The sequence below is a fragment of the Pipistrellus hanaki genome (assembly GCF_964339955.1).
Source record: "Pipistrellus hanaki genome assembly, chromosome: 10".
Classification (NCBI taxonomy): domain Eukaryota; kingdom Metazoa; phylum Chordata; class Mammalia; order Chiroptera; family Vespertilionidae; genus Pipistrellus; species Pipistrellus hanaki.
In genome coordinates, this window is record NC_140512.1 from 54055892 (window position 1) to 54074404 (window position 18513).

The window sequence follows — 18513 nt, forward strand, 5'->3', positions numbered from 1 at the left end:
GAACACTATGACTGAACTGAAAGGCTTAACTGTCTTCAGTTTGTGATTAAAAGATAAATACAATAATTTTGCCTTGTGCATGGACTAACTAAAGCTGCACAAACTGAGTTTACAGCTGAAAATTTCTTTTTTATTTCACTCAAGTCAATAATCCTTTATCCAATGGGTAGTGCTTGAAAGGGAGTTTCCATCTAATTCTCATTTAACGAGATCAAAAAGGAAAAACTAAATAATAATACCTCATCTATGTATTTATCTTGCAAAGAAGACATCATAACCCATTCTATACTATCTAGTTTATAATAACACTTTTATAATGTAAATACTAGTAAGAGCTATCATCATTTTACAAATTTGCATGAAAGAAACTGAGGCACGTGGTAATAAAATAACTGGTTCAATGGAACTCCCGTTTTAGAAGTGTAATAGCTGTTTGCTTTTTTTTTTTTTTTTTTTTACAATGAAGCAATGCTTCTGATAAACATGTCTATTAAGGTGTATCTTACTCTTAAATTTAAAAAGAAAACTTAGCTTAAGAGAAATAACTAAAACCAAAATGTTCATGTGCTCAACAAATCCAGATCAAAAGCAATTAATTCCTATCATCAAACTCAGATTTTAAAAAGCACCATTCTCATCATCTTGTGCCACCCACACATATTATCAGCCGATGTGTGTATGCATCATGTACACTGTCATGTTCTCATCATCTCAATAGGATTTAGAAAGTACCATTATATGCATAATTTCTGTATATCTATATATCTATATATCTATATATCTATATATCTATATATCTATATATCTATATATATATAAAGTCATTGACACTTTTATGCTTGTATTAGCTTCCATTTTGGGGTTAAAATTTTTCTGATCTTTTCATGTACCCATGCATTCCACTCATTCATTCAATCATTCAGTCATTCAGTCATTTATTCACACTCTTAAACATTCATGCAACTATTCAACAAACATGCCCAAAATGCACAACACTACTCTCGATGCTAAAGATAAAAATAGGAAGACGACAAAACCACTGACTTCAGGAAATTCACAGTAGTATGAGGGAGCCAGGAGAGTAAATAACTGTAGCTCAGTGTGAGTGGGTGTGGAGGTGGAGTCGCACAGGTAAATGGTTTGGGGAGCTAGGAGAGGGGATCAGTCTCTGTCTGAGAGTGTGAGGAAGACCTAGAGAAGGTGTTTTTAGATCTGAGTATGCGAGGAAGAAGGGGAGTTGTGTATTTCAGGCATCAAAGAGCCTTTTGAGACTGGGAGGAATGTCACATGGCAAACAGCACACAATCACAGGCAGAGTCTGGTCTACCCAAGGTCTGTATTCTGTATATTTCATAACTGTTTTACTCTAGGGCAGTGTTTCCCAAACTTTTGACATATGTGTACCCCTTCTATAATTTTTGTAACTCTGAGTACCCCTCATACTCATGAGAACGTAGAATTAATCGCAGCTAAGCACGGTGCAGTGCATATCCCCACCAAACTCCGGTGCAACGCGTACCCCCACCAAACTCTTCCCGTACCCCTGGGGGTATGCATACCACACTTTGGGAAACACTGCTCTAGGGAATGGCAGGTAAGAGCAGCCTACCTATTTATCAAATAAAGGTGATCACTTAGCCCATCTCTGTTATTATTTCAGTGTATACATTTTATATAGAAATCCTTCCAAACACAACATTTTCAAATGCAGTGATGCAGTGTGTTGGATGGATCCAATTTTTCCTGTTCACCTCTTTCTAACCATTCTTACTAGGTGCTGCACAGACTCAAAATAATGAGAGCCAGCCTTTTAGGCTTCTTAGCACCCTTACAAACTAGCAAGAGATGTTTGTAAATAGGCTCTGAAAATCCTCCACCAAGTCCCTGAAGGGACAGCTATTCCTTGAAGCCTCTGAGAAGTTCTGCATGAAGGCCTTTATGAACTGGGTCCCTGGATAAAATGCAGCCACTAGAGAACTCATACAGAACTTTCTCCCAGACAAACCCTATTGCCTCAAAATTCTTTTAATTCCCTTGTCTCTTTAGAAAAGCTTTGTACCCTGGTCAGATAGCTCAATTGGTTAGTGAGTCATCCAGATATGCCAAGGTTGCATATTTGATCCCTGGTCAGGGCACATGCAAGAAGTAACCAATGAACACATAAATAGGTGGAACAACAAATCAGTGTTTCTCTCTCCATTCTTCTCTCTCTTTCTAGTCAACTGAAGAAAAAAAAAAGGTTTGTACCACTAAATCTCAATTTCTATTTTGGAAAAATATCAGAGTTCAAAATTCTAAGAGTTCAAAATAGCTCATCTGTTTTGGTTCCTGACTAATTACAGAATCCTAAGACATCATTTCTTTTCTTTCCTTTTTAAAAATGCTCTCATTTAATTAATTAATTTTTTTAAAAAAAATTTTATTGTTGAAAGTATTACATAGGTCCTCCTTTCCCCCCCATTAATCTCTTCCAGCCCGCTCCCATCCTCCCTGCCCCCACATCATCCCCAGGCCCTCCTCACCCCATTGTCTATGTCTACCGGCTATGCATATATGCATACAAGTTCATTGGTTGATCTCTTCCCATCCACCCTCCCCTGTCTTCCCTCTGAGGCTAAGACATCATTTCTTCAATTTATTCAATATTTCACCCATTCAAGAAACATCAACATTCTCACTGCTGACTCTCTTGAAGCCAACCCAATTAGCTTTGTGCCCCCACCTTACTTCCTGAAAACACACCTGTGAAGGTTGCAATGACCTCTATGCTGTCAAATTCACTGGTCAATTGTCCACCTTCATCTTACTGCCCTCTCAGCAGCTTCTTAGCACCAATGGTCACTCCCTTCTTGTTGAAACATTTTCCTAATTTGGTTACTTCATACCACATGGCTTCTCTCCTACCTCATTGTCTGTTCCTTTTAAGTCTCTTACTGGGTCCTTCCTGATTTCTGAACATTGGGGGCCCCCTTGGGCATGGCCATCTACAATTGCCCACTGAGTCCATCGTTTTAAATATCATATCTCTTGCCCCAAAGTCTGACTTGGAAGCTGAAGAAGATTCTTTTCCTAAAGTGCTGAAATTTGGATTGGGCACTAAAGGAGGAGATGAGCTGGCCAAGGGGAGAAGATTCTTAGGAGAATAAGATGAGAAAAAGCACAAAGGTATGAAAAGGCTAACTGTGTTCAAAAAAAAGAGGGAAAATCTGGTACAAGCTAAAAAATGATTGACAGGGTAAGTTATAACCATATTGAAGTGAACCTTGATATACAGCTAAGGTAGCAAGTAATTATAAGATAGTAAGTAATTATAAGAGACTAGAGGCTCAGCAAAATTGATTCCGTGCACAGATTTGTCCAAGGTGTGTCCAACCCATCTTGCCCAGTCCCAATTGGGGCCAATCAAGAAAGGGAAGGACTACAGGAGGGCTCCAGGGCATGTCCGGCCCAACTCACCCAGTCCTGATTACCTAGACCCCAGCAGCAAGCTAACCTACCGGTCAGAGAGTCTGCCCTCTGGTGGTCAGTGTGCATCATAGTGACTGGTCAAATGGTTGAAACACACTGTGGAACATTTAGCATATTAGGTTTTTATTATATAAGATTCTTAAATAGGAGGTAGTTGTGATAATTCATATTTAAAAAAAAAAAATAAAACTTTTGCCACAGGCTGAACTGGACTAAGGGGAGACTCCAGCCAGGAAAGCCATTTAGAAGGCCACTGTAACAGACTGAGGAAGAGATTAAGGTCTGAATCACCATAGCAGCAGTGGGATAAAAAGTAGTCCAAGGGAGATTTAGAAGTAGCACTGATGACATCTTTTATATATATAAAAGCCTAATCAACCATTTGATTGTTTGACTGTTGGAACAGTAGCTATGATGAGCACTAACCCCCAGGGGGCAGATGCTCAATGCACATGCATGGAAACATGGAACAAACTGATGAATCTCAGAGGGAATTGGGGGAGGGGAGAGTGTGGGAATAGATTAACCAAAGATCTTATATGCATACTAGAGGTCCAGTGAAGGGATTGGGCCTGTGGGGCTCAGGCTGAACCCAAGAGGCCCTGGATTGCGAGAGGGCACAGGCCAGTCCACTGGTGCATGAGTCCTGTCTAATCTAGTAGTTATTATTAGTAGTTATCTAATAGTTATTGATTAGACAGTGGTCTGGGAGGAAGGGAGAGATATAAGGTTGAAGTGTAATGACATTAGCTAAGATAAACAGGGAAGATGAGTAGCCAGCCTATTGTGATTGTAGGAGATGTAGGTGTGAATGAAAGACAGGGTGCAGATCCAGAGAGACATTTGGACAGAATATAGAGGTGCAGAAGTCAGTGTCCAGTGGTAGCTAAGTCCTCAGAATGGACGGAATATTCCGAGGAGGGCAAACAGTGAGAGGAACGCCAAGAACAAGAACCTGAAATAAAGCATGCTGGTGGCTGCCAGAGGAGGAAGAGTCAGGGGAGGAGGCTGGGCAAGAGCAGTCAGACAGGTAGCAGTAGACAGGGGCAGAGTGAGGTCTGAAAGTGAAAGGAGACAAGACCTTCGAAGAAGACATGACCAGCACTTCTCCTTGGAGTAGGATGAGGGATAAGATTGGGTTTGGTCATTAAACCTGAAGAGCACTGTTTCTAGAGTTAGAAGTCAGGCAGGAATGTATTGAGTGAAGACTCCTCTGCAGTTTGGCTGTGGGAAATGCAGGTAATGGCTTGGAAGAAGGTGGGGTTGGGCAAAGTGTCAGCACCTAGCTTTTGTTCAAACATCTCTTGGGAGCTTATTACCCCACAAGACAACGGTATTGCATTTTTTTTTAATAACAATTGAATATCTTATTCTCTTCAACATATATTTGTTGAGTACCTGCTATGTCTGAAGAATTGGGCTTGGCATTTCAGTGTCTAAAATGATATGCAAAACACAATTATATTTTGTTTTTTCATTTATTGGCCAAAAATCTTCCTCCCTCTAACCACAGTTCCCTATCCTCTATCCCATAAGGATAGAGGCCCACATGAAAATTCATGCACTGGAGAGAGGGGTCCCTCAGCCTGGCCTCGCCCCCTCGCACCCTCTCATAGTCCAGGAGCCCTCAGGGGCAGGAGGCAACCTGGTGATCAGGGGAAGGCAACATCCCATCACACCTCTGCTGCTGCCACTGCCGGCAACACAAGCCTCAGCCTGCCCTGGTTACCTGAGCTTTAGGTGGCCCTGGATGGCTGTGGGACTGAGAGGACTGGGGGACTCTGGAGGCAGGAATGCAGAATGGTTGGGTCTACCAAGCACCTGTTGCCCCTGTGGGGCTGAGGGGACTGAACACCATATTGTGGCTGTAGGCACCATCATCTTTGAGGGTGTGACAGTCAATTAGCATATTCCCTCCTTATTGGCTATGGGCGCCACCATCTTTGTGATGGCATGAGGGTCAATTAGCATATTCCCTCTTTATTAGATAGGATAAGAATCTCTTCCATATAGCAGCCCTTCAGTTAACTGAAGATGTTTTTCAGCTACTTCTTGGGTTTTCTCACTTGTTCAACTTTTGTGAAATAATCTAGTCTTTATGTACTATCAATAGTATGTACAGTACACTTGCATGTACATATGTATATATTTTGTTATTAGCTGGCTGCTCTGCTCTCCTTTGGAGATCCATAGCCTAGTCTGTCCCTTTTACAATGTGGCACTCAGAATTAATCGCAATTCTCATCTGGTACAAGCAGTGCACAACCTGGTAGGAGCATTCTCACCATGGTCCGGGACACAATTCTTCTGTTTATGCCATCTGAGACTGTATGAGAGTTCTGATGGTAATACCACTGACTCATGGTGCTTCACAATCGACCTCGATTCTCAGACCTTTTCCACTTGAAATATTGACTAGATCTTCCACTTCTTATATTTATAACATTGACTTTTTAAAGCCAATGGGAGGATTTGGCATTTCCTCCCACTAAACACTATATGTTCGCATTTGATTTTTATTGGTCAATAGTAAAGACAATAAAGTCTTAGGAGTCAGACAGATGTAAATTAAACAATATTATTTGATTTTGTTATGTAGCCCCAGTGACCTTGGGCAAGTCATGATCTCTTCCCAGCTCAACTTGCTTATCAGTGAAAATAGAGATAATCATATTTACATCACAAAGTGTAATGACATTAGAGGAGGCTTAAAGGAGGGCAGCACAGTACGTACTAGTAATGTGTTAGGAGAGCTCACTAAACGTTGCTTTTCTTCTGTTCTCTCCACTTTGTATTAGCAGAAATATGGGTTTTACATCATTACTAAGGATTAATAAGCCTTCCTTTTAATACAAAGAAAAAAACAAGTTGAGCAGAACAGGAGCTAAGGGCCACGTTAGTATAATAGTTAAAGATATGGGCTCTTAGACTTTCTGTAACAAATCTCACCTTTCCTCCTACAAGCTCATCAGAAGAAAGTTCATTAGCCATCCTGAGCCTTGGCTTTCTCATCTATAAAATGGGGATGGTAACAGTGCCTGCTTCTGTTGGGGAAGATTAGCTGAAGTGATAGAAAGTACTTTTGCACAGAACTTTGCCTATCGTGAGTCCTCAATAGGTGAGAAGGTATTGTCACTACTAGAAACCCCCAGGTAAGCAATGCTCTTGCAATCCACACTTTTGGATATAATAATTTCATCTACTAAAAGTTCTGTATAATACCCTGTTCCATGTTCCACTGTATTACATACAAAGATCCCATGAAAACCTCTGTCCAATGTCAGGCTTGAGCAATATGTCTGTAATCTTTCAATCTAGCTACAGGATCTTGGGCACGTCACTTTGCATTTCTGGCCTCCGCTCAGCTTCAGTGTAAAGGGAATAAAAATAATAATACTCAGAGGTCTGGGATAAGGACCACATGCTGTAAGGCATATGGGGGGACCAGGAAGATGAGTGAAGTTTGGAAGGATTTACGTGAACCCATGCTGCCTCCTGTTGATACGAACTTGGTTTTCCTAAGTAAATGAAATTTGTCAGTGTGGGTTCTGGAGCCCACCTTTTCCTTTTCCAATAATTGGTATATCTGTCTAATCCCAGCCATATGATACTTCTCCTCCATAGCATGTCTCTGATAATCTCTAGAAACCCTTTTTGTGTAACAGGATGTAAGTTTATACGGATCAGAAGTTTTGAAACTCGTTAAAAAAATGAGAAGTCTCTCTTCTCCCTCTTTATTCACCCTGGGCTCCCTTTTTGGCTTAAATTTCTTATTTTATCCTGACTAAAAGAGCAATATTTGTTTATTGACTAGATTTAAAATATTCAGAACACACCAAGAAGAACATGAATTATAATGCCACTATCAAGATATCATCATTATTAGTGTTTATCTGTGTAACTGTCCAGTCTTCTCTCTGAGCAAATATATTTAATAATAAATGACCAACATTTTCTGATGTCAGGACACTTTCCCATAATCTGCTTTTTACTGGATGAATAAATTTTGTCTTCGGTATTCATTATAATTTATGCAATACTTCACTTTGGACACTTAGGCTATCCAAGTGTTCAATATTGTAAAGAATAGTATACTAAGTATTCTTTTATATTACATTTTGTGAGCAATTCTGATTTGTTTCCTTAAGATAAAGTCTGAAGATGAAGTTACTGTGTTAAATAGTTTGCACATGTTAAGGTTTTTTATATACAATGCCAATTGCTCTCCAGAATACATGACCAATTTAAATGCCAAGATTATATGAGGGTGCTTACTCCTAGCATCTTTATCCATGCAAGATATCATTTTAAATTTCTTGATAATTTGCTAGGCACAGAAACTTTTGGTTTTATTTTATTTTTATTTTATTTTATTTTTTTCTTAATATATTTTATTGATTTTGTACAGAGAGGAAGGGAGAGAGATAGAGAGTTAGAAACATCGATGAGAAAGAGTCATCGATCAGCTGCCTCTTACACACCCCCCACTGGGGATATGCCCGCAACCAAGGTACATGCCCTTGACCAGAATCGAACCCGGGACCCTTCAGTCCCCAAGCCAACACTCTATCCATTGAGCCAAACCGGTCTCGGCTTGGTTTTATTTTAATTTGAATTTATTTAATTAGTAGTAAAGACTAGACCTTTTTCATTTTTTTAAAATATATTTTATTGATTTTGTACAGAAAGGAAGGGAGAGAGATAGAGAGTTAGAAACATCAGTGAGAGGGAGTCATCGATCAGCTGCCCCTTGCACACCCCCTACTGGGGATATGCCAGCAACCAAGGTACATGCCCTTGACCGGAATCGAACCCGGGACCTTTCAGTCCCCAAGCCGACGCTCTATCCATTGAGCCAAACCGGTTTCGGCAAGACCTTTTTCATTTTAATGGAATCCCTTTTCTCTTTATGCCTTTTCATGTTCTTTTACCCATTCTTCTTTTGAGATGTTATCTTTTTCTTATAAGTTTTTAAGTGCTCTTTATATATTAAGGACACTATTACATATATATTTTTATGATTTAGAACATCTCATTTAGCTTCTAATTTTGTTTGTTGTACTGATTCACTGATTGGCTTAGCCTGGACCACATGCCCTACCTTCTGAGATAAAGAAGGAGTGTGCTTTCCCAGAGCTGCATGATACTGGGAAAGAAGATATATATGACAATACAACTAAGGTAAGGGCTATATCTTTTAATATCAAGAAAATTGTTTTTAATAGGAAATGACAAATATTCAGCCATTTGAAAACTCATTTATATTACCATTATTAACATGGTAGAAAGTAGAGTTAAAAATCATGAGAAGACATAGTCCCACCCTAGGTACTCCCCTCTTTATATTCAAGCTACATAGGGGCTACCGGGGTACACCAGTTTCTACTGAAGTTGGAGCACAGCCATTCTCATTCGTTTACTCCTTGTCTGTGACTGCTTTCACACTACAGTGGCAGAGTTGAGTAGCTGGGGCAGTGACTATATGGCCCACAATGCCCAAGAAACTTCCTATCTGGCCCTTTCTAGAAAACTTTTGCTAACCCTTGCACTAACTACATAATACAGGATGTCATAACACGTTCAATATTGTTTAAACAACATCTATTATTTTAGTTTCAAATTCAAGGACACTGCACCAAAAGGTCATGACATCTCTGTGGCTATGCAGGTTTCCATGTTCCCAGGACAAAGGAAAAACCTTTTCTCCTTTGGTGTCCTGTCCATTCTCTCCTAATAGCTCCTCTCCGCAGAAGCAGTGACAGATTGAGAAGCTGGTGGTTTCTCTAAGAAGTGATGCATCTCTTCCTGCCAAGAGTCATCCTTCCCTTTGATGGGAAGCTAGGGCTGGGCATCCTGATGAGGGGTTACAGTTATTACAGAACTCTAGTGGCACCAAAATGGATTCCTCAGGCTCCATCAACTGATTCAAGGTGGTAGGATAGAGTCAGATAGATGAGAAAAAGCAAATTGCTCTTTTTGTCATCACTCAGAACCTAAATAAAGACAAACATGACTCAGAATGACCAGACCCAGGAGAAAGTGACTTATCAAAATGTTTTCGGGAGGCATGTAACATCACAATATGGCCGGTGAGAGCTCAATCAATAGGTTGGCACCAAATTTAATCAGGGAGCAGAACCTCCTTGCTTTTCTGAGATCAGGTTTGGTTTGCAGCAAAGTTCAAGGGAATATGTCTTATTTATTTTTTGAGGTCCAAAGGTACATTCTACTATCTTTCTGTATCTCTGTCTGTCTGTCTCTCAGTGTCATTGTCTCTCTTTCAAATTTAATAAATTTTTAGTGATTATATTATGTGTGAGATGCAGGGCAAGCCCCAAAGATACAAAAATAAATAAAATAATCCCAACTCTCCAGGTACTCAGGGTTTATGAGAGAAACAAGTTATAATGACCTTCTTGGACATTTTGGCAACATTAAACATGATCCTCTTCAACGTAGTCTTCTCATGGTTTCTTTGGCCCCATAATTTCCTGGTTTTATTTTTCTGGTTTCTGATTCTCAGTCCCCATTGCCAGCTCTTTCCTTTTATCCAATCCCTAAATGAGCAGAGCTTAGTCCCGAGCCTGCTATTCTTTTGATTCTATCTTCCCTCATTAAGCAATCTTCTCCCAAATTTATAAACCCAGTTCTAGCAGCTCTTGTGACTTCAGGCCTGAATCACAAGCCTGCAGTAGACATCACCACTTTCTGTTTGCCAGGCTGGGAAGAGGGTGAGCATTGTCAGTAAGGGTGAAAGTTGGTACAACCTCTATGGAGGGCAATCTGGCAGCATGTATCACATTTTTAAACATACAAAACTTTTGACTTAGCAATTCTACTTTTTAAAAATATATATATTTTATTGATTTTTTTACAGAGAGGAAGGGAGAGGGATAGAGAGCTAGAAACATCTATGAGAGCGAAACATCGATCAGTTGCCTCCTGCACACCCCCTACTGGGGATGTGCCTGCAACCAAGGTACGTGCCCTTGACCAGAATCGAACCTGGGACCCTTCAGTCTGCAGGCCAACGCTCTATCCACTGAGCCAAACCAGTTAGGGCTCTACTTTTATATACTTATCCAATAGACATATTCACACATGTATTGAAGGATGACTCTTAGGCTCTTCATGACAGATCTTAGAAGAGTCATCCTGGGAATTCTGTTATTGTCTCAGGATTCTCCATCTTGGCGATTGACACCTGTACTCATGCATCTGATCTTGGAGGAATTCTCAAGTCAACCATGACACTACCGCCCTCTCCATTTAAATGGTCAAATTTTTAATAATAACTCTTAACATGGATCAGTTCTCCTCCTGTACATGCCACCACCTTAGTCCAGGAAACCATCATCTCTGACTTAAGTTGCTGAAATACCTTCTCACCTGGTCTCCCCATATCTGCTCTTCCCCTGCTCTATTTTCTCTTCTCACAGATGTTTCTCAAAAAAAAAAAAAAAAAAAAAAAAGGTTAATAGTCTTTAAAAAGAAATACAATGCTAGCAAAATACATGTTGTTCTTCATTTTTTAAAAATGTAGCAATGTATCATGACGATCTTTTCAGGTCAGTACACTAAAGCACTTCGCAATTTTTAAACAGTTGTCTACTTTCACTTACTATGTGTACTGGTTAATAATGTGGATTTTTTTGATAGATGGAGTTACACATAGGTTGATATAAATGTGATTTGGTGTGTATGCTATTTTATTGTATGACAGCAAGCTTCAAAACTTTATATGTCAAATATTCTGAAGGTATTTAACGTCATAGATATTTTTACACTTAAAAATGTCAAATTTTGTGCCAAAAAAAAGAGCATTTGCGGGAAGTTTTATTTATTTCTTTATTTTGAAATATAAATAAAGCTTATAGTGAACATGTTCCATCTCAAACTGGTTTAAATGCTTTAAAAGTGGTGATTTCAATGTGAAAGACAAAGAATGTCCAGGTCAACCAAAAAAGTTTGAAGATCAATTACAAGCATTACTGGATGAAGATGCGAGTCAAACTGAAAAACAACTTGCAGAAAGATTAAACTTTGCTCAGCAAACAATTTCTGATCCTTTATAAGCAATGGGAAAGATTTCAAAGGAAGAAAAATGGGTGCCACATCAACTGAACGAAAGACAAATGGAAAACCGAAAAGTCATCCGTAAAATGTTGCTTCAACAATTGAAAGAAAGTCTTTTTTTGCATCATTTTGTGACTGATGATGAAATATTGATTTATTTTCAGAATCCCAAATGCATAAAATCATGGGTTGATCCAGGTCAACCATCAACATGGGCTGCAAGGCCAAATCCCTTCAGAAAGAAGACAGTGCTCTGTGTTTGGTGGGATCAGGAAGGTGTGCTGTAAGATTGATTTATGAGCTTCTAAAACCACGTGAAACTGTTAATACTGATTGCTACCAATAACAAATAATCAATTTGAACCACGATTTCATCATGAAATGACCAGAATGGGCCAGAAGACACGGCAAAGTAAGTTTGCTTCATGATGACGCATCATCACACACCAAAACCAGTTAAAGATACGTTAAAAGATCTTGCCTGGGAAGTATTAACCCACCTGCTGTATTCATACCCACCCGCTGTATTCATCAGACCTTGCTCCTTCAGATTAATGGCAAACTCACTTTTTGAACAACACTTCAAAACGTACGAAGAAGTGAAAAATTTGGTGTCTGAATGGTTTGCCTCAAAACAAGAAAAGTTCTATTGGGACGGTATCCACAAATTACATGAAAGATGTATAAATGTCTAGCTATCGATGGACATTACTTTGAATAAAGAACTTTTAATGTTTCTCTTGAAATTATCATGTTTTCTTTGATTACAAAATCTGCTTTATTAATCGGTACACCTAGTATATATAACTGTACCATAATTTATTTAACCACATCTCTACTGATGGATATGTAGGTTGTTTTCCATCTTTAACATAAATAAAGCATCAGTGAAGACCCTAGAATAGACATCCTTCAATAGATGTGTGAATGTATCTATTGAATAAATATATAAAAGTGGAGTTGCCAGATCAAAGGCTTGTACTTTTAAATTTTTGGTAAATACTGCTCGGTTGCCCTCCATAGAGGTTTCACTATTACTGACAATGTTCACCTACAAACAAAGTATGCTATTAAACTTTTTTGTTGTTATTAATTCTCACCTGAAAAAATTTTTTTCTATTGCTTTTCAGAGAGAGCAGAAGGGATGGAGGGAGGGAAACATCGATGTGAGAGAGACACATCAACTGGTTGCCTCCTGCATATTCCCAGAGCCCCTAACATGATCAAGAAGCAAGCCTACAACTCATGTATGTGCCCTTGACCGGGAATCAAACCCATGACTCTTCAGTGTGTAGGCCGATGGTCTAACCACCGGGCAACACTGGCCAGGGAGCTACTGAACTTTTTTATTTGTGCCAACCTGATACGTAAAATACACTTCTCATTGCATTATAATTTGAATATCTGTTGTTATGAGAAAGGGTGAGCTTTTTTTTTTTTTTTTTTTTTTACATATTTAAAAATCAATTCTATTTCTTCAACTATACTCTGTCAAACTCTTTGCCCAATCTCCCAGGGTTTTAGCTGCTTTTCTTATAAATTTATAGGAGTGTTTTAGTTTCTTCTTAAATAATCTAATATCCAGGTTCTTTCAGGCATCCTAATATTTTTTAAAGTCACAACATAGCCATTTTCCCTAATAAAAAATAATCATCAAATGTTAACTCCATTATAGGGGAGCTCATATGAAGTGTTCATGTGTAGAGGTTATAAATTGCTTTGCAGTAGTCCTGATTTCCTGATAATAGCATGACAAGACTGCCTTATACCTATAGCTATACTATTTAGTTTTTTAATAGCCCTGTGATCTACATATTATTATTAATCACAATGTGAACCTCAGAGAATATGAATGCCCAATGTCACACAGCTAGTAACTCTCCCACTCCTGGAATCTTAAAAGCCTAGCAATCCATCATCACTGGCCATCCCTTAACCACACCAGGCTCTGATACTTGGTGCCTCTAATTTCTAATAATCAATTTTTCCTTTTTTTTTTTCTTCTACAAACATCCAATGAACATTTTTAAGTGCCTAATATGTGCCAGAAATCCTCTTAGGTTTAAACAATAAAAACAAATAGTAATAAAAGTTGCCGAAACCATTTTGGCTCAGTGGTAGAGCGTCGGTCTGCGGACTGAAGGGTCCCAGGTTCGATTCCGGTCAAGGGCATGTACATTGGTTGTGGGCACATCCCCAGTAGGGGGTGTGCAGGAGGCAGCTGGTTGATGTTTCTCTCTCATCGACTTTTCTAGCTCTCTATCTCTCTCTCCTCCTCTCTGTAAAAAAAACAAAACAAAACAAAACACACACACAAAAAAACAAACAAATAGTAATAAAAGTTTACTACTCTGAAAAAAAAAAAAGACATGGGATGGTTGGGAAGGTAGACAGATACTTTAGTAAGGGCAGCCAGGACAGGTCTCTTTGAGGAGGTAACATTTAAACAGAGAATGGAATGATCAAAAGACTATTCCAGGAAAAAGGAAATATCTGTCGTGAGTCCTTTAAAACAAGAGCAAATCCAATGTGGTGGAAGAGTATCAAAAAGGCCAGTGTGGTTGGAGTGGGGGGGCTGGGGGGTGACAGTGGTGGGAGCGGAGACTGAAGCGGTAGTCTGGGATGTCACATAGGGTTTTGTAAAGGAGTCTGGACTTTATTCCAAGTGCAATCAGAAGACATGGAGGGATTGTAAAAAGAGAAGAAATAAGATCTTATTTATGTCTTATGCTTTATACAACTATGGCTGTGCTGGGGAGTGTAGGAGCAAGAGTGGAAGCAAGAAGACCAATTGAAACGCTATTACAGAAGCCCAGAAGATGGTTCTTATATATGGGTGGTAGCGGTAGAAATAGAAATAGATTGTGAAAGTGTTTTGGAGGTAGGGTTGCACTGAATTCCTCATGGATTGGATGTGAGGACTGAGGAAAAGAGAAGGATCATATACATGTGTTTTTCAACTTGAGCAACTGGTGGATGGTGATTTAATTTGAAGGAGAGGGTTTCACAGAATAAAAAGTTTGATATTGCTGTATTGTTTCCTTTTTTTCTATGCAGCCTTAACAGCCCATAATTTTACTCTCTTCCCAATACCTTTATTTCCCCCTTCTCCTTGCCATTCAGTCCATCCAGAACTTCCTCTATCTACCTCCTCTACTCCCCAATCCACTGCAATCTGGTTACTACCCTAATAAACTCCTTCTTGCCAAACACAACAATGACCTCCTTGTTACTAAGTCCGAGGACTTTCAGTCCTCGTTTTTCTTGACCTTTCCCTAGCATTTAATACTGTTGCCAATTCCTCCCTTGGCTTTTCTGAAACTATTTGTTCCTGGTCCTGCTACCTCTCTGGATGTTCTTCCTTTGTATGCTTGTTTTCTCACCTTTTAAATGTTGGCATTTCCATAAGGTTCCAGAGTAGTTCCTCTCCTCTTCTCATGCTATACCTTTTCTGTTGGGTGTGTCATCTACTTTCATAAACCATCTCATTAGCACATTATGATGATTCTAGCATATCTCTCTCTCCTGAGTTCTATTCTTCCCTATTCAATTACGTAATAGAAAGCTTCACTTTGATATTCCACAGACACTTCAAACTCAACATGTTTCAAATTAAACTTATTACCTTCTCTCCTAAACCTATGTTTCCTCCTGAAGTCTCATCTTGGCTATCCTCCCATTTACCTAAGTCATAAATCTCCTTCTATTCCTGATCCTACAGATAAAATCAACAATAAAATTCAGTTGATTCTATTTTCCTAGATATGTCTTGAATCCTTCTTCTCTTTCCATTCCCATTCTTGCTGCCTTAGTTTAGATGTCCATCATTTGCTGCCCATAACATTAATGTCCTAACTAGTTCATTTGTTTACAGTGTTACACTAATAAATTCTCCAAACTGTAATGATCTTTCTAAAATGGACATACTCCTTAAAATTCATCAGTGGTTCTCCATCAGCCTTAGGATGAATTGAAACTTCTCAGGAAGACATACAAGACCTTATTGATCTTTCCAGGTGTATCCTTCAGAACTCCTGCCATGCATCCACAAAATCTATTAACTGAGAATCTACTACTTTCCTGGGCACAGTCTTTCTCTCCCAACTCTCTGGGTAACTTTTTCACCTCCAGGACTTCACACAGAGTACTTAAAAAACAACAACAAACAAACCTGGAATATATTTCTCTTTAACTAGCCCACTTGTCTGGATTACTTCTACTTATCTTTCAGAACTCCTCTTCATCTTCTTTGGTTAGGGACCTTAACTATGGCCAGCCACGGTTGGGTCCCCCTCTGAGCTCTCTTGTTGTCTCACTGTGATCAGTTGTGTACTTATCTGTCTCCTCATTATACTGTAAGTTCCTTTGAAGCAGACTATCTTACTTGTCTTTGTATTCCTAGTGTCTAGCACAGTACCTGACACAGACCAGGCATTCGATAATGAATAAATCAAGTGGCAGAGTGGGGTTTCAAAGTCGGGTTTTTTTCTCTCTGGCACAAGTTTCACATTTCTTCATGCTACTTCTTAATATCTTGAATCTGAAAATTTCAAAAATCTGTGCTAGGTATATTTTTGCCTATCAGTAATTAAGACACAGGTAAATAGATATTAGCTCCATGAGGATTCAGTTTATTGTTTCTTGTGTAGCCCTTCTTCACCATTCCACTGTTTTGTCCATCAAAGTATTTTGGGTTAACTAAATCTAACATGACTTAATGCCCTTTCCATACAATTTTATATCCTTTCTGTTGCTTCTACAACATCACTACACAAGCAGAGTAAGTACATTGAGAGTAAGACTGATTTCATTTTATTGTCTGAAAATGGACACTAAAAAATGATGTATCAACAGCAACTCACTACCCATTACAGTTTCCTCCAAGGTCACTATGGATACGTATTAAAGTTTCAGTATCAAAATTTAACATTGCAAAATCCAGCTAAAATTGAAATTCAATATAATCTCAGAATTTTGTAAATGGAAGGAAACTTAGACACGTTTGAGTCCAGCACTGTGGTTAAGCTTCCGTGAGGAAACTGACAAGGAAGAAAGGCCTGGACTGGCTCGCCCAAGGTCATCTGGTCCATAGAAACGGGAGCAAATTTCCTAACTTTCAGTCACATGACCTTTCCTCAATGCCAAATACATCTTACCTTTTCCACCTCAACAAATGATCTACACCAGAACCCACCAAACTGTTTACATAGTGCTTATCTTTCTGATTGCCTTTGTGATACCCTTGTTATAGAGAGGAAGGAACTGGGACAACAAGCAAGGGACACAGGGGACTGGGAAAAGACAAATAGTCCACAAAGTGATGGGCTCCTATTTGTAGTGTGGCCTTGTGATCACACGGTGCTCTCTGAGCGCCCCAGTGCTAACCCTGTGCTCCTAGGGCCTGGATTCCACCCAATTCTGTGCCTTATTTGGCCTAAATGATTTCTCCAGCTTCAATGTGTATTTTTTGGGCTTCATTTTAGAAATATCTTTCAATCTACCCTCAATTTGAGTTTGTTTTACTTCTAAATGCCAAGGAATGAAAACTCTGGGTAAAAAGGAGATAAAGATGATGGGTTTTCCTAAGCTTTACATTTCAAGAATGGATTCCTCAAATGGCAACGGGCAGTCTACTTTATTCCTCAAATGATGACATGTTTCATGCATATTAGTATTTTAATTGGGCTAATTTGTTTTCACGGAAAGCACGATTTCTTTCCAGGAGGATGGGTTTGATAATGTTTTACCAGCTAGTGCTACGAGACCAAATATAAACCAGTTCTGAGAAACAGGAAGTGAACCTGACTGGTCTAGTCTTGCTGTCCCTGGCAGTGACGCAAATACAGAAATCAAATTAGGAAAACAAGATACGTGGGTGTGGGGCCATCGATAATAAAGCAGGATGCTACAGCACAGGCAGGCACACTCTCCACCAAACGCCATTCATTTTAATAACACCCTGAGAAATGCGACTTCCACAGGACGCGCCAGTGATTGGAAAGCAGGATGAGCCCCGGTTCCCTAGCAACAGCATGTGCTTGGGAGACAGTCATTAGCCTCTCTGCGAATCCCACCCGCCCCTTACTTTTCCTGAATACATGTCTGACATTAAAAATAAAAGGTGTTTCAGAAAACACTCTAAAATTTCCAGGAGTGAAATGGAAAGGAATAATTAATAATAATAATAATAACAACAATAATAAAAGGTTTCTCTGAAAACTGCACTCGGGTAAAATAAAATAATATTCCTGTGTGCCCAGCCTGTCCCTGCATCCACTGCTGTCAGTTCTGTTTGTGAATCCCCTAGGGCAGTGGAGGTGGCACTGTGCAGGGGTGAAGGCGGTCCCCTCATCCAACAAGAATCATGGTCAGATAGCGCGTGAATAGATAGCAGGGTGGGCAGCTTGTGTGGGGCGGAGGCTGATGGGGATGGTGAGGGAGGGAATAGAAACGCACAGTCTTCTGTTCCTCTCAGCAGGATAAATGATTCTGTTGGAAGGAGGGTGGTGAGGGGAGCGAAGCTGTTCTTCCCTATTGATTGTTTAATTGCTCCAGGCTGTTTGTCGGAGGCCACTGGCCAAAAGCATTATTATTTTCGTGGCTAAAGTGAGGCTGGGCAGGTGTCCATACCGTTCCCCACTTTTAAACAGGTCAGCTTCTAAGGCTCAGCCGGGCTGCAGGAATATGGTGCACGTTGGCTTTCACTACTCAGCTCTCCTCTAAAGAACTGGTGCTGTGGGGCGAATGGATGGGTCTCACACCCTGAATGATTGCCTCTAGCCCTGTCCTGGGTTGGGGATGCACAACGCCTCTGTAGCCTGAGTCAACTGCGGGGCCGTTATACTCGGATGGTAATTATTGCTGCGTTTTTCTGGTCAGCCTTATCCCGGCCTAGGTCCCTTTCAGCTGGACACACTGGGCTCCTTCCGTTGTCCCCACCTCCCCACCTAACGCCCCTACGCGTTCCCT

The 18513-nt window shown here is 39.8% G+C and overlaps 1 protein-coding gene across 3 annotated transcripts in view; it reads right to left on the bottom strand.

Moving 5' to 3' along the window:
* MKLN1 (muskelin 1) overlaps positions 1–18513 on the bottom strand; it is a 311818-nt gene that overhangs the window by 293168 nt on the left and 137 nt on the right. The window lies entirely within an intron of this gene.